Source organism: Amblyomma maculatum, chromosome 6, assembly GCF_055883805.1.
Source record: "Amblyomma maculatum isolate TAMU_Amacu chromosome 6, ASM5588380v1, whole genome shotgun sequence".
Taxonomy (NCBI): Eukaryota; Metazoa; Arthropoda; class Arachnida; order Ixodida; family Ixodidae; genus Amblyomma; species Amblyomma maculatum.
This window is the reverse complement of record NC_139349.1, coordinates 156,471,903-156,495,280: the sequence shown is the minus strand read 5'-3', so window position 1 is coordinate 156,495,280 and position 23,378 is coordinate 156,471,903. Positions and strand designations below refer to the sequence as shown.

The 23,378-nt window shown below is 48.5% G+C and overlaps 1 pseudogene; it reads right to left on the bottom strand.

The window, feature by feature from the left end:
* Positions 1–668: 668 nt before the first annotated feature.
* LOC146187126 (uncharacterized) lies at positions 669–17,331 on the bottom strand (annotated as a pseudogene).
* Positions 17,332–23,378: the final 6,047 nt, after the last annotated feature.

Sequence of the window (23,378 nt, the reverse complement as noted above, 5' to 3'; positions counted from 1 at the left end):
CTTTTGCATCGGGCGAGGGAGTTGTCGAAATTCCTCCTCTCTGGACAGTCTTTAACCGGTTTCGCTACAGCTTTCACAGTGCTTGCGCGCGGTGCACACGACTGCCCCGTGAATAATATGGCAGCGCCCAGAGCCCAAAATGCAAAGGTCTATCGGCCCAACATTCTTTGTACAAGGCCAAACGTAACAATGAAATGGCGCGTGCCGCCCATACGGCTCGCGGCCACCACGGGGAGGTCGGGGTTTCGAGCACGCATCTCGGCAAAGATCTCAGCATCTGTTTCGTGACTGTACGCACGGTAAAGCACTCCACGTACAGAGTTGTCAGGTGCTGGGGCGTAAGTTGCAATTGGAGTAGTGGTCGATGCGACGGTGATACTCTTGATTTGGGCATACTGAGCAGCGCGATGCTGGTCTGGAGTGCTGACCATTATGATGTTATTCGTGGGGTGAATTCTCAGCTGGTCAGCTGTTATTGCTAATCTACCATCAATCTTAGTGGCTTCGTAAACTGCCATGGAAAGGCCGGCGGGGCCTACAGCAAGAAGGTCGAGTGATCCTTGTGGTCGCAGAACCAGTCGCCTTCCGGTAGGCATGGAATGGGTCGGTGTTGCTGCTGTGGAGGAGGTCGGGCACGAGGTCGCGCCGCCGGGCGAGCAGGTGGAGTGTTAGCCGACTGGTCGGTAGATGTCGGGGGGCGGCGGTATTGACGCTGCATCGTCAATGCCGTCCAGGTGCCATCGGCCAGCTCCGCGACGGTAATATTTGTTCCTGGGACTGCGTAGTACATTCTCCGAAAAGTCAATGCGCGAGGCAGTGGCCGCAGCTAGACAGGCTCGAATGTGGAGGCATGGAGCAGCGGCCGGGGCTCCCTCGCAGACGCGCGGAGCCCTGGGAAGCCGTCTCGAGGGAGAGCACGCTTCTCTTCTCTTACGGCCTCACCAATGGGTTTTCCACCGCCCGCTGCGCCTCGGTGGGGTCGTCACCGCCCCACTGCCATACTGATTGGTCATGACTACCCAACCCCAGGGGTGGAGGGAGACGACATTCAGCACAGCCCCTGAAGCATCATCGGTTGTGAGAACGGAGAGTGAACAGTGATGAAAATGGAGGTCAAGCACCTGCACCCCAGGATAAGACACCTGCCGGAGGTGGAGAGGACCCCTGGACACGTCGGACTCATTGACGGCATCAGCAAAAGTGGCCCCGTTTTAAGTTGGTTTTCTGAATTTTAATGGTGCCCGGAGTGCTCAGAAATGGGCAGAAGTATACAGGACAAAATGTGATTCACTGGAGAAGGTAATGGCAACACACTCCAGTATTTCCTGCCAAGAAAACCCTATGGCCAGTCACAATTCCATTATCGATATGGCGCCGGAAGATGAGCCCCCCAGGTTGGAAGGCGTAACACATGTTACTGGGGATGAACAAAGGGCGATTCCTAGTAGCTCCAGGACGAATGAAGCGGCTGGGCTAAAGCCAAAAGGACGCTCAGTTGTGGATGTGTCGGGAAGCGACCGGAAAGTCTGATGTTGCAAGGAGATATATTACATAGCAACATGGAATGTAAGATCTATGACGCAAGTTAAACTGGATATCGTCAAGCGAGAAATGGACAGATTGAACATTGATATCTTGGGTATCAGCGAGCTCAAGTGGACCGGAATGGGAGAATTTAACTCCGGCGACCATTATGTCTTTTATTGTGGGCACGAATCCAAGAGAAGGAATGGGGTCGCTCTCATAGTAAACAGAAGAATGGGCAAAGCAGTGCTAGGGTACAATCCCAAAAACGACCGAATGATTTCACTTCGGATCCAAGGTCACCCTTTCAACATAACAGTTATCCAAGTCTATGCACCGACCACTGCTGCTGAAGAAGCTGACGTTGAGAGATTTTATGCGGACCTACAATGCCTTTTAGACCGCACCCCATCATCAGACGTCGTTTTTCTCATAGGAGACTGGAATGCTAAGGTCGGGAGTGAAGAAATATCCGGAATTACAGGCAAGTTCGGTCTTGGTGAGCCAAATGAAGCTGGGCAGAGGCTAGTAGAGTTCTGTCAAGAAAACAACCTGACCATAGCGAATACTCATTTTCAGCAGCACAAGAGGCGCCTGTACACATGGATTTCACCGGACGGTCTGTACAGGAATCAGATCGATTATATTATTTGCCGGCAGAGATGGAGAAGCGCTATACAAGCAGTAAAAACAAGGCCTGGGGCCGATTGTGGCACCGATCATCAGCTTCTTGTTGCCAAAATTAAGCTTCGATTGAGGAAAACGCAGAAAACTAGAAGGCCTTTCAGGTATGATCTGGATCAGATTCCATTAGAATATGCTGTGGAAGTGAGGAATCGATTTCAAGAATTAGATCTAGAAGACAAAGAGCCCGAAGAGATGTGGACTGATGTTCGTGATATAATACAAGAAGCTGCTACTAAGGTAGTTCCAAAGCAAAAGAAATGCAAGAAAGCAAACTGGTTATCTGAAGAGGCTTTGCAAATAGCTGAGGAAAGGAGGATGGCAAAAGGTATGGGGGAAAGAGAAAGATACAAGGTTCTCAATGCGGATTTTCAGAAAATAGCAAGGAGAGATAAGAATGCCTTCCTGAACATACAGTGTCAAGCAGTTGAGGACAACAGCCAATTAAGGAACACAAGAGCTCTGTATAAGACAATCAAAGATATCAAAGGAAGCTTCTGTGCTAAGCTGGGCGTGATAAAGGATAAACGAGGGAAGGACCTCACTGAAGCCTCAGAGATAAAGAAGAGGTGGCAGGAATACACAGAAGAACTGTACAAGAAGGACCCGGATGTGCAAACCCAACATAGGACGGTTGTGATTACTGATCTCTAGCCGGGCATCCTGAAGAGTGAAGTTGAATGGGCCTTAGCCAGCCTTGCTAAGAACAAAGCTAGCGGAATTGATGATATTCCAGCTGAGTTGCTTCAAAACCTCAACCACGACGCTGTTAACACACTGCATACATTATGTCAAAAGATTTGGACAACCTTGCAGTGGCCACAGGATTGGAGGAGGTCAGTTTACATCCCCATTCCAAAGAAAGGCAGTGCCAAAGATTGTTCCAACTACCGCACGATCGCGCTTATTTCGCATGCTAGCAAGGTGATGTTAAAAATCCTGCAAGGTAGGCTGCAGCAGTATGTGGATCGGGAGCTTCCGGATGTGCAAGCTGGGTTTCGCAAGGGCAGAGGAACTAGAGACCAAATTGCCAACCTTCGCTGGATCATGGAAAAAGCAAGAGAGTTCCAGAAACCCATTTACTTCTGCTTTATTGATTATGCGAAAGCGTTTGACTGCGTAGATCACAGCAGATTGTGGCAAGCTCTCCAAGAAATGGGAGTTCCAATTCACCTCATCTATCTCCTCAGGAACCTCTATGAAGGGCAAGAGGCCACAGTCAGAACTGGGCATGGTCTTAATGATTGGTTTCCGATTGAGAAAGGGGTGAGGCAAGGCTGCATACTGTCGCCCTGCCTATTTAACCTATATGCAGAGTGCATCATGAGAAAGGCCGGTCTGGACGAGTCTTCAGCTGGAGTGAAGATTGCTGGAAAACGTATCAACAACCTTAGATATGCGGATGATACCACTTTAATGGCAGAAAGTGAAGTGGAACTCAAGAGACTTCTGATGCGCGTACAAGAAGAGAGTAAGAAGTTTGGGCTTAAACTGAACATTAAAAAGACGAAGATCATGGCGTCTTGCCCTATCAAGTCCTGGAGCATCAATGGACAAGAAGTGGAAGCTGTGACAGATTTTCTGTTCTTGGGCGCCAAGATTACCTCGGAAGGAGACTGCAGCCATGAAATTAGGAGACGCCTGCTTCTGGGAAAGAGAGCAATGGTTAGCCTTGACCGCCTAGTAAAGAGCAGAGACATTAGTCTGCCAACCAAGATCCGTATAACCCGTGCTATGGTCTTTCCAGTTGTGATGTATGGATGCGAGAGTTGGACTGTGAAAAAGGCTGACCGCCGAAGAATTGACGCGTTTGAATTGTGGTGCTGGCGGAGACTCTTGAGAGTTCCTTGGACTGCCAGAAGATCAAATCAGTCGATATTGTCGACCATAAACCCTGACTGCTCATTGGAGGGTCAAATTCTAAAGTTAAAGCTCAGCTACTTTGGTCATTTGATGAGAAGAGAGGAGTCGCTGGAGAAAGATTTGATGTTGGGAAAGGTTGAGGGTCGCCGGGGAACGGGTAGGCAGCGAACGCGATGGTTAGATGGCATTCTCGAGGCATTGCAGATGAAGCTATGTGATGTTAAGAAGATAGTGAGAGACCGGAAAGCGTGGCGTGACATGGTCCATAGGGTCACGAAGAGTCGGACACGACTGAACGCCTGAACTGAACTGATACAGGGCGCTCGCGACCCTGTCGATTTAGCGCATGTGTCGGACCAACCTGCGCGACATGAAAGAGCCCGCATCCACCGTGACTGGGTATGGGCTGGAAATAATAGAACGGTCAATATGGGCAAAGGTGGGGGAGGCGGTGTCCTCTGGAGAAGGTGTTTGATCTGGCAGGCCTCCAACAACTATTTGTGGATGTCGGGTGACATGGGTATGCGCCTACTGCAATATGTGTGGTTTACCTTTCAGTTTTTCCGAACTGTGACGCAAAAGTGAAGTTTGTGGAATGCATCTGCCAACATATATGCATGCACTTGAGCAGAAGGAAAGCAGTTGTTAGTAATAGGCGACTTTAATGGGCACCTAAATGAGTTAGATGGGTATGTGGACGGAAAAGGCAAGCTCCTCATACAACTGGCTGAGGATGCAGTTTGACCTCGCAAACTTACACCGACAATGCGAAGGACAGTTCACGTGGTGCGCTCGTGGCAGTGCCACGACCATTCACTATGCCTTACTTTCCCCGGGCCTCATCTCCGCGTTGAAAAGGGTACTATCGACTAGGAGGGAGCCAGCAGTATGGGGAGCTGCCACAACCGCCTGCTGCTTGACTTCAGTCGATCTTGCAGCTGGCGAAGCCCAGTCAAGCAGCGACAGGTCAAGGCCAGAACTTACCTTCCAAATCGATATGGTGACAGTGATGAAGGAGTTTGAACAGAGTTCGCTCCGGCGCCAAGCCGAGGCATATGACGCCTTCATGGGGGCACTGTTTTCAGTCATGGAGAATTACATGGTGAGTGACAGACCGAGTTCACGCACCCCAGTAAACCCGTGGTGGGATGCTGAGGTGGCGACCGCTTGGAAAGAGCGCCGGGAAGCCAATCGTACGCATCAGAGAGCACTGAAAGAAGCTGAAAGTGAGGCGTGTACCGCAGCTTGGGACCAATACGTAGTGCTGAAGCTGTGGGCCCAGGCTTTAGTGCGAGCAAAAATAGCTGACCACAACAGCTGCGCACTATCCACTTGCTCTCAAAAGAAGGAAAGATTACGACAGAAAAGTTTTGGTGGTGTGAGGTCTCTGAACAGGCCTGCCCCATCTGTGCCTGTGCTGACTGACCTTGCAACACATCAGCCAGTGACTTCACCAGCTGGGTACCTTGCTCATCCCTTTGCCGCTGTATTTGGGCATTCAGAGGCAACTGATCCCCACTCCCTCCCAACGGATTTAGCGACTATGACTGAAGCCGAGACACAGGCAATCCCAAGCCAGATGGCCCCACGCTGGGCTGCCAGCAAATTGGCAATGGACTGTGACCAAAAGGGTATCAGCCTGCGAGCGGCCACTGGTCCGGACGGCCTTCCAGCCCGTTTGGTGAAGGGCCTAGGGGACGAAGCAAAGGAGCAGCTAGCCGAGCTCCTTACAGACATTATTCAGGGAGCACCGATCTCTGCTGAATGGCGACAGGGCAGTGTTGCGCTCATCCTTAAACTTGGAGGTGATCCCGGCCACATATGCGATTAACGGTGATCAGCACGGTGTATCGCCTCTTTGGCCGTGTACTGAAGAACTGGCTGAGTGCATGGGCGGAAGGCAACGGTATTTTCACGGAAATGCAGAACGGCTTCCGCACTGGTCGCCGCTTGGACGACATCATTGCCCTTGTACAATGCGTGGAGATTGCACAACGCGCGGGGCGACTGCTTTTGTGTTGTTTCTTGTATGTCGAAAAAGCCTACAGCGTCCCCCATGCATCGCTGTTCAGCTGTCTCGCCAAGTTGGATATGCCGAGGGAGCTGTTGTCGATGGTAGAGTGCTTATGCAGGCAGAACAGGGTTACCGTTCACTTCGGAGAAACAGTCTCTCCCCTCCTGACTGTTACCAAGGGCATGCGGCAGGGATGCCAGCTGTCACGTCTGCTGTATATCATCTATGTGTCGTGTGTGGAGAGAGCGCCCATCGAGTCAAGCCTTGGTTTCAGGTTCCAGCAGGTTCGAACAAGACCGCTGACTGCCGGGCCTGGCCTTCGCCGATGATATGGTCCTCATGGCGGAGTCTGCGATGGAACTGCAGTACTTGCTGGACATCTACCATAGGACTATATCTAGCCTAGGGCTGAGGTTCAGCATGAAGAAAACAGCCGTTGTTCAGTTTGCTCGAGAGAGCGCTGATGCGGTGTTGATGCTAGACGCGGAGATTCTGCAGGTCCTTACAAATACAGATACCTGAGCATCACGTTCTGCTCAACAGGCAACATGTACTATCGCCATGAATGGACAGTGCATCAAGCATCCATTCGATTCCAAGGGATCCTGCGTAGGCGATGCCTGTGGGGCTGGAACCGTTATATAATGGTGCGGGACCTTTGGAAGCAAGTGCATGTTACCGGGCTGACATTCTGTAATGCAGTTATCTGCCTGTCAGCCACAGCGTGCGCTTGGCTGGAGCGCCGCCAGCGGGAGGTCGGGAGCATCGCACTTGCCATGGAAGGGTTGCCAATGAGGCCGTGCAGGGGGACCTGGGATGGTCTAGCCTCGAAGCACGCGAAGCGTCCAGCAAGTTACAGTATCGCGGCCGACTTCTGTTTATGGGACGCGAGCGATGGGTACGCCGTACGTATTTGATTATCTTATGGCGACCTGCCTCAGGATGAGCTGGACGGCCACAGTTTAGCAGCTGGAAAAGAGGCTCCGGTTTTTCAAGAACCTCATCGCCGCAGACACGGCCGAGGTGCGCAAACGGGTAGCCGAGGCTGAACGCGTCCTGTGGGGCGCAAGCATGGAAGAGAAGGCCACCCTGAATTTATAACGGAGCCACAAGCACAGCATCGGTCAGGACCATGTCTATACGACAATAGCGTTGGCAGCGCCGCTTTGAGTCTAGAGCAGGAGCTATCCGAACGCTGTCATACTGAAGCCGGTATGACGAAACGATCTCGTGCGCACTGTGTCGGTTGTGCGGTGGTGAAGCCGAAACAATCGAACATATATTGTAGTGCGGTGCGCCAGTACTCGGCCTATGCTTCCAGAGGACACCACACTCGCACAGGCACTAAACTTCAACACGCCTAACGATCCTCCCGGTTGAGGCGCGAGTGTCGCTGCAAGAACAGCCGCTGTGAAAGCAGCCAAAAGGCGACACGCCGACTGGTGGGCATAGGCAAGCGTTAAGAAATTTTTCAAGTGTTAGATGTGTGTTGTGTTTTTTTACGTCTGGGGCAACAATACGGGGCCCACCCGATACAAAGGGAATAGTCAATAAATCATCCTTATCCTCTGCTACCGCCGTTCACGCGCCAAGGAAACGCGCGCTCGCTCTTCGCTCCGCCCGTGTCAGTTTCAACCGGCAGGTCCCGACAGTTCACCCCTTAAAGTTTATACAAAGGCGTCGTAACCAGCATCTAAGATTTATCGTGTACGAGGAATAAAATATACTCAACAATCCGCTCACGCACGCGCGCGCCTTCGTCAGTGCGACCGAGCATGGTCGAATGAAGCTTGTATACTGCTAATATATAAATTATAGTAACATTGAAAACTCACCTTTACAGCATTTTCTTTGAATTTTATATTAATACTTTATATCATGCAAGTATTATGCAACTTACATTACGTTTTTATGAAATTATTTTCATTTGTGCTGCTACATATGGATGGTTTCGCATCTAGCGCTGAAAGACGGTTTTGCTGTTGCAGACGGGTTGCTGTAATGTTATACTTAAAGAAGCTTCGATGTGACCACTGCTCATTCAGTTTTTTTAATTGCTACTGTTGCACAGGCTTGGGAAAAATTCGGATTAAAATGGACAAAAGTAGCTATACCGTGCCGCAATGTATGTCATATATGCTCATCAAATGTTTGCTGAGCGGCAGTAGTTTTTATATAAAGATTCGGTTCACGTGTGTAGTACGCTGGCGGCATTTCGCTGCAGCATTTACCTTTCATGTTCTTTAATTTCGGGGCTGCACGCACTACGAAACCAGAGAGCGATAGCGCGAAACCGAGCAAAAGCCACCCGCCGCGGAGCGAACAGTGAGCAGCGCAAGTCAAGGGGAAAAGTTCCAATTGCTACCGCGGCGATTGAGAAGGCCGTAAGAAAGAGCGAGCGCTCTCCCTCGAGACCGGCAGTGGCATGATACTGGCACAATATCCCCAATTCTCGTCGCTCCGACAGATGGCGCCACATGATTATGGACGCTTTTGGAGCTGCAAACAGCGAAGTATATTGGGCACCAGTAGACGATAGTAAGAAAATGACGAAATGTCAACAATTAATTTAAGTATAAAGCTTAGCCAAATTGAGTAAATAAAAAAAAAATAAGATGCACATTTTCTTATAATCTTCAGTGTTTACCAGTAGTTCTCGTGTCCTTTGGGTTTTTTAGCGCGTAAGAAACATTGAAATTTCCCACAATTCGCTTGCACCAGGTCGATAAAGAGTGAACGCCTGTATTAGATGGGTCATCCGTCTCATAAAACATAAAACAAGCTAGTCTGGCAACAGTGGCCAGACATCCATCCACAGAACCGAGTATGGATGATGTCTCGGCATCGCTCCAGAAGAAGCTGGGCTCCACCCAGAGACAGGAAGTGCGAGCAGTTTTAAGCTCCTTCTTAGAGTCGGGGGAAATCCATGGGCTGAGATTAAGCAGCCTGCTGTTCCTATTAAAATTCTTTGGCTGAGGCTGATAAAACTTTATTCACAATAAGTGGGAGGAATAGGGGAAGTCAGCTAGCGTGCCGCAGACCGTGAAGACCTTTGACGACGTCGGCCCATTCGGTCGCCTTGAACTGAATATCAGGGTCATCGCTGGAACTTAGCTGGACCCAAGCTTCTTTAGAGGGATCAGGCAAGTGTTCTGAGGGAGGCTTATGGGGTTTGCACGCCCAGATCGTATGCTCAAAGTTGTCTTTCTCCCCACAAAATCGGCAGAAGGGATTCGTATCCTTATTTATGAATTTTGATATGTAGTTTGGGTTGGGATGGGTCCCCGTCTGTAGACGTCTTCATATGACTTGCTGTTTGGTCAGTGTTTTATGGGGAGTGGGAGTGTTCAGCTTATTGCTTTGCAATACGACTAGCTCACCTAAGGGTTCCGGTTCCTGATTTTGCGCCACCGCTCGGCCGGCTAATTCTCGAGCTTAATGGTGGGCAGCATCATTTCCCGGATTCCCGGCATGAGCTGGGGTCCATATTAGTTCGACCTCCCTCAAGAGAGGAGGCTCTCTCATTTCAGTCAGTATTCGTGAGGCGGGATAGGAGACTCGACCTCTAGCAAAGTTACTGATTGCCAGTTTGGAGTGGCCTACTATGGTTGTTGCATTAGTAAAGGCGATGGGTGCGACGATGGCGGCCTCCTCCGCCACTAGAGGTCTGAATGGGGAAACCGTCTCCGCCATAACAAGTCTTGCGAGGTTAATGCTGGGGTGTGGGACTCCACATATCGAATATTTATTATTAGGATATTCTGCGTCTTCTGCGACGTCGACGTAGATGACATCCTGTAGCCGGCTTAGGGTCTTGTGCTGGCTCTTAGCTCGTGTTTCTATTCGGCCTTGATGTGCGTGGGGGGTTCATGTTCCGAGGAAGAGGTTTGATGGTGATCATCTCTCGGATACCACGGGGAATAGTTTGAGGGAAGTCTTGTAGGGGTTCACCATCAATACCTATAGTCTCTCAAGTACTGTCCTACCGACGGGCGGGCTAGAGGCGCCTTATTTGGGCAGTTCATTGTGCTCTTTGAATTCCTCGTAGGTATTGTGGATCCCCAGTTTGAGAAGCTCTTCGTTGGTTGTCGAGTGAACCAGGCCCATTGCTATTTTGTAAGTCACTCTAATGATGGCGTCGACTCTCTCCACTTCGTTTCTTCGGAGTTTTAAGTACGGGAGGGAGTATGCAATTCTGCTTATGATGAAGGCTTCTATGAGTTTGAAGAGGTCGTGTTCTTTCATGCCTCGTTTTTTATTATTAATTCTTTGTATTAGTCTGGCTGTTTGGTGAACCGCCCATTTGAGTTTGCTGATTGTTGGCGCGTTTCCAGAGTTTGCAGCCTGAGCCCCAGGATCTTCATCTCTTGGACCTGTGTTACTTCCACGCCCTGCGTAATGACTGTCGTCAAGGGCGCATTTCATTTGCCTTTATGAAACACTATAAGGTCCGATTTTTCAGGAGAGAATTCAAGGCCCGCTCTCCTGGCCTCTTCATCGATGACGTCTGCAGTGCTTGAAGAGCGGCTTCGATTTCACTATGAGAGCCCTTTGTTGCCCACACCGTAATATCGTCCGCGTAGAGGCTGTGCTTGTACTCCTGGTATTTTAACGAGTCTATCCGGAATCTTGATTAATGCCAGATCAAAGAGGAACGGAGAGAGGACAGCCCTCTGAAGGATGTCTCTGTTTCCCAGCTTTATCGAGTCGGATTTCAAATTGCACACGTGCAGTTCCACCGAGCGAAAGGCCTTGATGTAGTTGTCAGCCTTTAGCCCAGGGTTAATTTTTTTTAGGTGTTCTAGTATAGTATAATGGGAGATATTGTCAAATGCTTTCTTTAGGTAGATAGCCAGGATGGCATGCGTATTTGTTCTGTTATATATGTTAATGATGTCATGTGACAGTTGAAGCATGACATCCTGTGTAGAAAGGCCCCTTCTGAAGCCCAGCATGGTGTGGTAGAAGCGAATATTCTTCGGCATAGTCTTGCAGGCTATTACGCGCAACATGCTCCATTAGCTTACCTAAGCACGAGGTAAGCGAGATTGGCCTTAGGTTATCGAGGGTTATAATTTGTCAGGTTTTGGAATAAAGATTATCTTGGTGTGGTTCCAGGACTAGGGTATGCTACCACTCTCCCTGTGCACATTCAAGTAATCCGTGAGCGCTGTGATCTACTTTAGATCTAGGTTCCGCAGCAGCATAAAGCTTTTATCTGGTCCAGGTACAGATTTCTTCTTCAGTTGAGGCAGTGCGGCACAGATCTCTGCGTCCGTGAATAGCTCGTCAAGGGTTGGGCTGTCGCCTCCCGTGTAGTTCGGGTACAAATCTTCATCTTTGCCGGAGTTTACATATGATCTTGTAGCGACGATATCAATCGCTCTCCGCTTCCGGGATATGCATGGATGATCTGGTCTATAGCGTTTCTCTTGATTATCTTGGACTGGGCTGGGTGAAGGATGTGGCGGAGAAGGTTCTACGTGTTCTTGTTTACAAGCTGCCCGTTAAATTCATCGCATACCTGATACCAGTTCTGCATGTAAGGTTAATGGCGTGATCTTCAATTTCTTTCTCAAGCCGTACAATGAGCAGCTTGAGCTTTCGATTAATTCTCTGTTTTTCCCATTTCTTCATGAGGACGTGTCTGGCATCCCACATGTACGCTAGCCTGAAGCCTATGATGGCTTGCTCCCCGTCTGTTTCTATGCTACTGCATGGTGTGCTTAAGGGCGTCTACGCATATATCCTGGCCCCACTTCTCCCAAGTCAGAGATGCTACACGGCGCATTACTATCCCTGTCTTTCCTGACGTTATTCCAGTTGGTATGCTTAGAGGAGTTCCATGCCATCTTATTACGGGAGTGGGTTTCTATTGTAATGGCGAGAATGTAGTGGTCGCTGTTAAGGTCTTCCCCGGTGTTGAGCCATGTTAGATCGATCGCGTTTCGAGCTAGTGATAGATCAGTATTAGTGTCCTTCGATATACTGTTGCCGATTCTCGTGGGTTTGGTAGCATCATTCAGTAGCGTAAGGCCCAGCTCCTGAAACGTACCAAGTATTGCTGTGCCTTTACCATTAGTTTTCGCGTAACCCCATTCAGGGGGATGGGCGTTGAAATCCCCAACTATTAAAAGCTGATTCCCTTTGGCCTGCCTCACAATTTTGTATATAAATTTACTTGTTTCCTGGGTGTAAATCTTGGGAGAGCTGTAGACTGAGGACGTAGGTGCTCCTCTGTCCCTTCTCGGCTGGAATGATTTCAACAAGGGTAATAATCTAGGTTTACGTCCTAAATTTTGTGCTGCACATAGCTGATGTCCCTATTGACCAGGACAGTCGTTGCTAGGTATCTTCGGCTTGTTCGTAGTTGCGTAACGGTGTGATAATGTCTGGTTTGACAGTGGTGTTCTGGATGTGGATCTGTAGGTTGGCCTACTTGCGTGTGTATCCCTTACAGTTCCGCTGCCAGACTGTAATTATTTGCCGTTTGGCGGAATCCATGTTTTACTTTGGCTTGTTCCGCGCCGGATGGAGATACGGTAATTTGCTGCTGTCCCATCACACCATGCAGTTCGGATCCGAAGTGCTTATCTGCTGATCTGTGCTCTCATGCGCAATCTTAAGTTCTTGCAGAATCTGCGTGGCCTTCTGCAGCTAACATCCGAGGTCGCTAACATCCTAGGTCAGCAATGGAGTTCCTAAGTTCTGAAACTTTGCATGCGCTCTTCTATCTCATTCATTCTTCTAGAGAGCTGGACTTTTGGGACACTCCCCTGGGAGCATTCTTCATTCTTTTTATTAGCGGTAGGGGTCTCCACCACCTGAGTGGGCGCCGGTTTCTTATTTGGGGAGACGTTATCGGTTTCCATGGGTGGGTTTTCTGAAGTTTGCGTAACTAGCTCTTTTTGAGATTTTTCACCTCTGAGGGATTAGATGAGTTTTGTTTGTGATTCTACAAATTTTTCTAGTTTATCTATGCGTGAAAGAAGCCTCTCAGTAACTCTTGCAGATCCTTTATTTTATCATCGTTGTCTTCTTTCTTCCAGGAGATGGTCTTGACCTCCGTGACATCGCAGACATTCTTGGAGTCCATCTTTTGTCTGGAGCCCCTTGACCTTCGTCCGGAATCGCTCCTCCTTTGGTTGAACTTGCTCCTGTGCCTTTGAAGAGGCGGGAAGGAAGATGAGGAGTCTCTCTGGTAGCCAGCTGCTTTCCGGGTCTCCGTTCTTCCTCTTAGCTGTTGGGAATTGTCAGTGTCGGTCTTCCTGGCGCTTGTCTGTGGTGTTCTGTCTTTGTTAAAGCGAAACTTGCAGTTGCTGCTGCCGGTGTTGTGGGGTCCTTTTGAATACAATACATTGGGCCTTGCAGGCCGGTTTTTGGTCTTCTGGGGGTGGCGGGTGGGTATCTCCGCATCGGTGGCATGCCGCTTGTTTAGTTTGGGCGCATACGTCCTGTCTATGTCCTGTTACTCTACAGTTGAAGCAGGCTTCCACCTCAGCTCCTCGTTCGATTCTCCGCTATATTCATTGTGTACTATGCCCTTGATAGAGAGATCCGGAGTTGGTTCGTAGGTTTTGACAGGGTACGTCTTCTCGTTGAGGGTGAATGCTACTACTTGTCTATAGGCTTCTCCACGAGCACTCCTTGAGGTGCTGACAGTAATGATTTGGTTGATTGGGTGTCGCTGGGCGATATATACTTTGAACACTTGGGCGTCCTTGATGCCAGCTGCGCTGCCAATCGCCTGAAGTAGAGTGGCCCTTCTTTGAGAGGGAAGTCGATCGGAACTTGCGGTCTGAAGACCTTGAAATAATCGTTAGGCAGCGGTGGGAGCTGAATATTCTTCATGAATGGCGCTCTAGCCTTTGTCTCCCGGTTATCCGCCTGAGCGTTCATCCTGGGGACTGCGTCTCCGCCGGCGTTCTTTCCCGATGCGGACGAGACGCCGTGACCATCGGGGTTACCGCTGTCGCTCGGGCCAGCGGCATTAGGCTTACGGAAGAGCTCCTGGTGCTTGAATGAAGTAATCCAGGAGCCGTCTTTCAGCTCTTCAGGGGTGATGGGTTACCGTTCTATAAACACTTGCATAGCGATGCGTTCCGCGGTCTGCGGGAGACCAAGAAATGCCACAATGACGGCGGGTCTCGCCGCGTTCCTCGCCTTCGTTCGCTACACTAAGCGTGAGATGCACGGTGTCGACACACAGAATGCCATAAAGTCCTCCAAAACGTTCGCACACTCAATAATTTTGGCTCTGCCAGGTCCGGATCTTGGAAGGCCAAAACAAGGAACATGGTATAAGCAATTACGGGTCCAGAGGCCGAAATTCACTGAGCCCATGCGATGCACGTACACGTTACAGGGGCGCCCCCTCAAAGGCTCCGGATACCGCAGCAGTCCTGCGACGTGCAGACCGATAACGGTGAACCCGGTCATATACAGGTTGTTTGCTCTGGTCATACGCAGACGAATCCAGGCATGGGCGGAGCGAGAGAAAGTGCTGGGCGAGCTACATTACGGTCTTCGTGAGGGCCGGCGATTGGAAGACAATTTATTCATCATGACGCAGTGCATTGAACTCATGATGAGACATGGCAGAGAGCTCTGGGCCGCCTTCCTGAATGTAGAGAGGGCATAAGACTACGTGGAGCATGATGTCATGTGGAAGATGTTGCGCCTTAGAGGTATTCCTGAATAGGTCATCGCCCGGCTACGCGCTTCTACAGACACCGAGGTAGTTGTGGAGTGGCAAGGCCTCCAGCCTCGTTCGGTCGAGATGTCGCGGGGTCTACGACAGGGATGCCCTCTCTCCCCGCTGTTCATGCTGCTGCTGAGCGATCTGAATGGTGTACAAAAAGTAGTGGTGAGGGGTTTGACTTGTCGTACATGGGCAGTGGGTAGTGCAACAGGGGCTACCAGGCCTGCTGTACGCCGGTGATATTGTGCTTGTGGCAGGATCGGAGGCAGGCCTCCAGATGTTGCTGGATGTCTGCACCGTGCATGCAGAGCAGTTGGGCCTACAGTTCAGCACGAGGAAGAGTGCAGTACTGTTCCGGACCAAAACTTCCTAGAAAAAACAAGGCCTGAGCATCACGTGCCATGACGTATGCTACGTCATGACGCGAAGGCCGACGGCTTTCCACCTGTCTGGACGCGACGCCACAACCGTAGCGCGGGCTATGTAGCGTTCCGCTTGTACGGTCACCTATTAAGATCGCGTTCATGGTCAGCAGCAATATTTGAGGCTGTGAGTTGTGTAAATGACGAGTGAATATCCCGTGCAGCTTTCGATGACATCTGGTTTGTTTTTACTTCAACGAAGTACGTACGTGAAGCAAGCAAGCGAAGCCACTTCGTATCTCACCCATTTTTTGCGTCATATGAATTCAGTGTATCACCTTCGGGCGTGGGCGTATTGTTGAACAATGTTCTTTCGTTGCCGAGTATAAGCCATTAATAATGTGTTCCTTGCGACTGGCGATGAAGTTGGCGGATGCTAATTACATTTTTCGTGCGCATGCCCAACTGTGTTTTTCTTTTCTTTAACAATACATCAATTAGTGCTTCCTGTTTGTACATACTGGCTGAATGATTTCAAATCATCCCATCGTTATACCTTTATTTCGCTTCACTACATTGGCCACATAGCACTAATAATTTCATAGTCTTCGCATGATTAAAATATGCATTTGCAGGCAGGAAAGGCACGAGCGTTGAGGAGATGGTTGCAGCAGAAAACATTTGTTCGCCGCAGCTCTCGAAGGGCTCTAATTGATGCTAAAGGCTGCGCCTAACGTAAAAATGGTTAAAACCGACCAAAAGAATGTTTATTTACGTTTAATTTTACTGCTAATCAATACAAAGCAATCGATACAATTTCAATTCAACATAAGGCAGAGTATAAAAGCGCGAAAGAAACATTGTGTATCTATCATTGTGTATGACAGTCCACACATCTGGAACTGATGCAGATTGAAGGCACCCTTTAAGTCTTTGAAGTGTTGAAAAAGCGTGTCTTTCTTCCTCCTCTTCATACCACACAAGATATTCTTGGAGAGCCCTAGCAAGTTCCGAAGCATCCTGTCGGGACCTCTTGATATCTGGCGCTACTCTTGAGCTTTTTCGTTTTTTCTAAAGTAATGAAGGGCACCCAGGGAACACGCTAGGCAAAGACCCAGGGCGCAGACGTAGCACGGGCAATGACATCTCAAGTATACATTTCCAGTCTCCCAGTCTGTGTATGGCGTTGTTCTCTCCAAGCATGACAGGTCGAAGTGAACGGCACAAACTTACACGAATGTAAAATATGCTTTTGAGTGACGGAGTATGAGTGAAAGGAAATTGCTGTCGTAGAGCGTGCAATTCTAAAGCAGTTCAAGTGCACCAGATATATATGAAATTTGTGCCTTACATTCGTAACTGTCCTGTTTTGCTATAAAACAATTAGGGGAACACTAAGCCCCACCGTTAAGGGTATGAAGCTAAAGCGTTTGACACACACGAACGATTATTTTTACTTTCTTTTCTTTTTGTTATCTTCATATTCTATTACATTTTTTATTTTATAGCCTGCCATGCGATAACATCAATAATATCAGCGGCAAGCTCGGACGCCGCTTCCTGAAACTGAGGTGTTGCAGTGGCGTTCGACGAAACCAGGCATTGGTTTTCTGCGTTCGATGAAACTCAGGGAGATCACCGCTAAGGGTACGACGAAAAAGCGTTTCACAAACACGGACGTTTTTAAATCGTTTTAAAATTCAATTTTATATATTTTGAAATATTTTTAACCTTTTATACATCGATACATAGGATGAGCAACATTGGCTTTTAATTCGGAGCATAAAAACAATTTCCAACACCTTTTGTTTTTGTTTCCTTCTTTTTTTCATTTATTTGATTCCTCAATAATAAATTTTTTTTAAACGTATGCAAATGGGAGAAAAATCTGCGCTCGTACACTCAGGCAAAGACATTAAATGTGTCAATAAATGATATATCTCCAACAACACGCACGGCATTCGAACCTCATGGGGAAACAGAAATAGACTGAGAAAAATGAAATGAAGAATAAATTAAGGTACTCTTACATTGGTATATGACGTTGGCATGAACTTATTCATCGGAATGGTACGCAGCCACTTCTCGAAAGTTTCTTGGTCTTTCGGAAAAGAAAACACCTGAACTTTCTCCTGACCAGCATAGTTGCCGGAGCAACCCGGCACACAGCACTTGTTTGGCATCACACTTGCTCGGCAACGTGAGTAAACCCACACAAATGGCAATGGCAAGCGATTATGACAAGCGCACAGCACTGGTCATGTTGCAAGCCGGCTGCGAACAGCCTGCAGGCACTGTCAGTGAAAGCAAAGAAGCGCGCGCCGGCGCAGGGAACAGTGAAGCGTCGGCCTTCCGGAATGGACGTCAAAATTTTGGGCGCAGGCCTTTATTTTCTAGGAGGTGTTGGCTGGGGGCCCATGTCAGGAGAGCCGTGGAACCGAGACACTGCTACAAGGGCGTGAAATCCCGTGGGCTTCAACCTACAGGTACCTCGGGATATACCTCACAACGCAGCGCGCCTACCTGGTAGACTACGAGAGCGGTCTACGTGCGAAGGCGGTGCGCAGCCAGAATGCCCTCAGAGCCAAGGCCTGGTCGTTGGCTCTGGAGGTCCTGCGCACAATATGGAAGGCGGCGATGTTGCCAGGTATGACATATGCAAACGCAGTGTTCCGGTACCATGTCCGCGACGCGGGAATTTACGGAGCGAAGGCATGGGGAGATCATCGTTGATCCCCCAACGAGACGGTGCAGGGGAGTGTCGAGTGCTCCTCCTTAACTTACTTTCTATGAGCTGGCTTAGTAGCCGCGGTCTGAAGGCGAAGCCGAAAGAAAGCAAGGTAGTGATGCACAGCTACAGCGCCAACGTCACCAAACACAGCGGCACCGTGCTTCTACCAATGAAGTGTCAAGGGAAGGAGACTGTCGTAGAGTTCTTTCTTCGCGGACCCGTATAGGATTGTTCTCAAGGACGACGACAATTGTCATCCAGCCGCCACGCAGGATGCCACACCTGTTCAAATAACCTCTGAAAGACGAACTGCAGAGGCTGACTGAAGCTGGTATCATTGCAAAAGTGGACCAGCCAACTGAATGGGTGAGCCCACCTGTCTTTGTTCATAAGAAGAATGGACGTTTGAGGATTTGCATGAACCCTCGCAGCATTAATGAATGCCTCAAGCGTGAGCATTTTCAGATACCGAAGTGAGAAGAAATTGAGGCAGAGCTCACAGGTGGATAGATGTTCTCAAGGCTGGATGCAAATTCGGGGTTCTAACAGATCCAGCTCGATGAGGCCAGTCTCGCATCTGCCCATTCAGCACTCCCTTCGGGCGGTACCGATTCCTCCGCATGCCATTTGGTTTGGTGTCAGCTCCCGAGGTATACCAAAAAGCTATGTCTCAAGTTTTTGATGGTTTTGAAGGTGTTAGAGTTTATGTGGATGATGTGCGCATTTGGTGATCAAACGAGAAGGAGCATGGGCAGCGGCTTCGAGCAGCTCTGAATGCAACAATAAAGGTCGGTATCACAGTGAATTCCGACAAATGCAGAATGGGAGTCAGAAATTGACTTTCTGGGTAACAGGATAAGTACAAGAAGCATATAAACTTCTTCAGATCTGATCAGTCGGGTCCTTCAGATGCCGGAACCCACTTCCAAGCAAGAGCTCCAATGCATCCTTGGCCTAGTCACTTGGCAAATATCTCCCTCATTTTTCCGAGAAGACCACAATGTACCGCCAGCTGCTGAAATATGACCACATCTTCGTGTGGAGACCTGCACATGCCAAGGAATTAAACAGCATCAAGACTGTTCACATTAATACCCTTGTAATCGCAATCTATGACCTCAGCAAAGAGACAAAAGTCTCAACAGGTGCTTCCAAATATGGACTTGGGGCTGCATTGTTCCAAAAGCATGGGTCTGAGTGGCGACCAGTTGCTTATTGTGAGACCAGGCACACACAAATTGAGAAGGAAGCTATTGGAACTCTCTATGACTGTGAAAAGTTTCATGATCTTATGTACGGTAGAAAAATAACCCTTGAGACCGATAACCAACCTCTGACCATGATATCGAGGAAATCTTTGGGTGATACGCCACCAAGATTACAACGCCTCTTTCTCAGACATGATATATGACTACGAAATGTGTTATGCTGTCGGCAAACATCTTGTTTAGCAGAAACCCTGTCTCCGGCGTCCAGGATGAGAGGATTCCAGCTGATGACCAGGATGTCGAAGTTCATGACATCTCTGTCTGCTCCAGCTTGGTGAGTGAGAACAAGCAAGAAACTGGTTGAAGAGACTATAAAAAAACCTGTTTTCTCAAAGGTCATGAAACTCTCATGGACCATCAGCCTCTTACTGGGCAGTTCAAGCTATTTGACCAGGAACTGTCAATGATAGGTGGCATACTCTTTAAAGACATCAAAGTTGTCATACCTCAGACTCTCCGAGCAGGACACCTAGGTGTCAATGAATCTAAAGCCAAAGCTAGATTGTTGTTGTTCTGGCACGGAGTGTCAGAAGGCATTAGGAAGATTATCGAGAGCTGTGAGACATGCAAGGTTCATTCGTATGCCCAACCAGAAGAGTGTCTACTAATGCGACCACTTCCAGACTACACCACATACCCAAGGAGCCCTGTCTCTAAGTACACCTAGTACGGTCACAAGGGCATTCTATTTCGTCTTCATAAGAGGCATGTAGTCCATCTGAAAACAGACAAAAGGGGGATAACCAAGGAAAGGGTGCTGAGTGAAATCGCACCACGTTCGTACAAAGTAGGTGCTGAAGATGGTACAGATTACCGAAGAAACAGACTCCTTCGGTTGACCCCAGAGGTTTTTCACATGGAAGATGCAGATGAGTCATCGAATGATACTTTGCCTCCTGCACCACCAGATTAGCCACCAGATTACTTTAGCTCCTGCACCACTCAGTCAGCAAATGCATGACTTCTCTGCAAAAGGAAATTTCAAGGCAGAGGCGTCAAATGACCCAGTGACACTAGGCACTCCTCTTGAGGCCAATATGTCCCCTAGCACACTAGTCAGAGCACTTCCAGGAACTCCAGTTCCAGCGCCAAGACTGGACTCTCTCCGGCAGCATCGCCCACCTAGGGTGCTTACTTATAACTTCGAACAAGTATTTGAGATGCAGTGCTAGCCTGCTTCTACCATAAAGAAAAGGGGTGCAATGGGCAGCTAGTCTGGCAACAGTGATCATGGCCACTGTGATACCACGTTCGTGGATGTCTGCAGACACCCATTCATTTTGAGCCAAGCCAATAAACCGGTCTAGAGTCACCAGGTCGCAGTTGTGTGAACACATGCGTCTCCCCCGCTCAGTGGCTTTGCTCTACCCGAGCGAGCCGAGCATGGCCGTTGTAACGCTTACATGGAACATAGGAGAAGCGATGCCGTTGATACACCTTTCTTTTATTCCCTTTTATTACACCGTGGTTGTGCTACACTCGTCTAGCGCCCCCCCCCCCCCCCCCCCCATGATGGTATTCCTAAAAATCATTTTTGCTTTACTCTCCCAAAAATAACTCCGAAAACTAGACTTATAAAGCAATAAAGTTCATAAAAAATATTTTCACATTTTTTTACACTTGTAAAATTTAAGTTTATAAGGGCTGAGAATCTAGTAACGTTGGGCTGAGAAAAGCGCACTTGCGATAGTTTCGTATCATTTCGGCTGTTGTACTTAGAACTAGAGAGCGCTGGCTTTACGCAGCTGTAGTAGTATGATGTAGTATGAAGGGAAGCTGCCTCAGACGCCGGAAATCCGGCAAACGCCTTGTGGTGGTGGTATGATCTTGGAGCCGAGGCTGCACATTAGGTCAAGAGCGAATGACTGCCTTCTATGGAGGCCCGGAAGGGAGCTCGACTCAAATTGTCAGTCAGTCAAAATCCTACGCTGCCCATATTCCCCTTCAAATTCAAATAACCCTATCCTCATTCTTACTTCCCTTCCCCTATAACCTATCCCTTCCACTACTTCCCAGGGAAGATAAGTGGGGTCTCCCCGGGCCTTCTTCCTCGGCTGTGAGTCACTGAGTAGCATCCCCCCCACCATTTACTTAATAGCTTCCAATCAAAATCTTTTGTCCGGATTGACCCGTTCATTTATATCGCAAATTCAAGAACTTTTTCTACCCGCGATACATTAGTGGTGCGGGAGGAGTCTGTCTTTGGACTCCATTTCACTCTTAGTCTCTACCGGGTCCTTCAACAAACATCTGCCGTCAATTACAATTACACAGGTGGACTTGCGTCAGCGTGGCCGGAGACAGTCCATGTCAACCGAATAAAGCCCTATACTACGACCGCTCTGTCCTTTCGGCCACGTAAGTGACCAGGATGGCTCCTTCTCTACTGAGGGAAACAGTAGCACGGTAATTGTCATCACTATAGCCACAGGTATGCACTAGCATGTTGGTGTATCTGAAGACGAAGTTGGCTGCATGTTTGGTGGCTGGCTACACCTGGTGCTCTGGTGCTCCGCGCGAGTTCCTCCTGGGCAGCTCGATCCACCTGAGGTTTCTGAATAAACGCACCCCTACAATATGCATTGTTTCCAAGTTTTTGTTTAATGTTCGACCACTGACCCTTCACGCATGATTTTTTTTTTCAATGCGTTCCGCATAGTAAATTGTTTGAGACCTCTGCTTATAGCTACATGTCGCCAGACAGATGGTCCCAGGTAGCACCGAACATTCCGAACAACTTATGCGAAGGCTCACTTTTCAATATTATTATAATGTGTAATGAAGGGGCTTATGTAGTTTCATCATCATCATCACCATCACCATCATCATCATCATCATCATCATCATCATCATCATCATCATCATCAGCCTGATTATACCCACTGCAGGGCGAAGGCCTCTCCCATATTTCTCCGCTTAACCCGGTTCTGTGCTAGCTGTATCCACTTGACCCCTGCGAACTTTTTCCGCCCACCTAACTTTCTGCCGCCCCCTGCTACGATTTCCTTCCCTTGGAATCCAGTTTGTTACCCTCAGCGACCATCAGTTATCCTCTCTTCGCACTACATGTCCTGCCCATGTCCATTTCTTCTTCTTAATTTCTACTAGAATGTCGGTAACTTGAGTTATTTCTCTGACCCACTCTGCACGCTTTCTATCTCTTAATGTTACCCCTACCATTTTTCGTTCCATAGCCCTCTGGGTTGTCCTCAAGTTAAGCAGAACTCTCTTGGTTAGCCTCCACGTTTCAGCCCCATAGGTGAGTACAGGCAAGATCCAACTGTTGTATACTTTCCTCTTGAGCGATACCGGTAAGCTGCTAGTCATAATCTGCGAGTGCTTGCCAAATGCGCTCCATCCCAATCGTATTCTTCTTGTTATTTCCTTTTCGTGGTCCGGATCTGCAGTTACTACCTGTCCTAAGTAGACATATTCGCCTACTACTTCCAGTATTTCGCTACCTAATGTAAACTGCTGTTCCTTCCCGAGGCTGTTGAACATTACCTTAGTCTTCTGCATATTGATTTTCAAGCCTACCTTTCTACTTTTCCTGTCTAGGTCATCAATCATTATTTGCAGTTCATTCCCCTAGTTGCTCAGCAAGGCAATGTCATCAGCAAATCGCAGATTACTGAGGTGTTCTCCATCTACCCTTATCCCTAACTGCTCCCATTCCAAGTCTCTGAATACTTCCTCTAAACAAGCTGTGAATAGTACTGGGGAGATTGTGTCTCCTTGCCTAACACCTTTCTTTATGGGAATTTTGTTACTTTCTTTATGCAGAACTATGGTTGCTGTGCAGCAACTATATATATCTTCCAGCACTTTCACGTACGGCTCGTCTACCCCCTGATTTTGCAATGCCTGCATCACCGCCGAGGTTTCAACTGAGTCGAATGCTTTTTCGTAATCAATGAATGCTATGTATAAGGGCTGGTTATATTCCGAGCATTTTTCTATCACCTGATTGATGGTATGGATATGATCGATAGTAGAGTACCGTTTCCGAAACCCTGCTTGATCCTTTGCTTGACTGCAGTCTAAGGTTGTCCTGATTCTATTAGCGATTACCTTAGTAAATACCTTACACGTAACAGACAGTAAGCTGATTGGTCTGTAATTTTTAAGGTCCTTAGAGTCCCCTTTCTTGTGAATGAGGATAATGTTTGCATTCTTCCATGGTTCCGGTACCGTCGATGACACCAGGCACTGCGTATACAGGGTGGCCAGT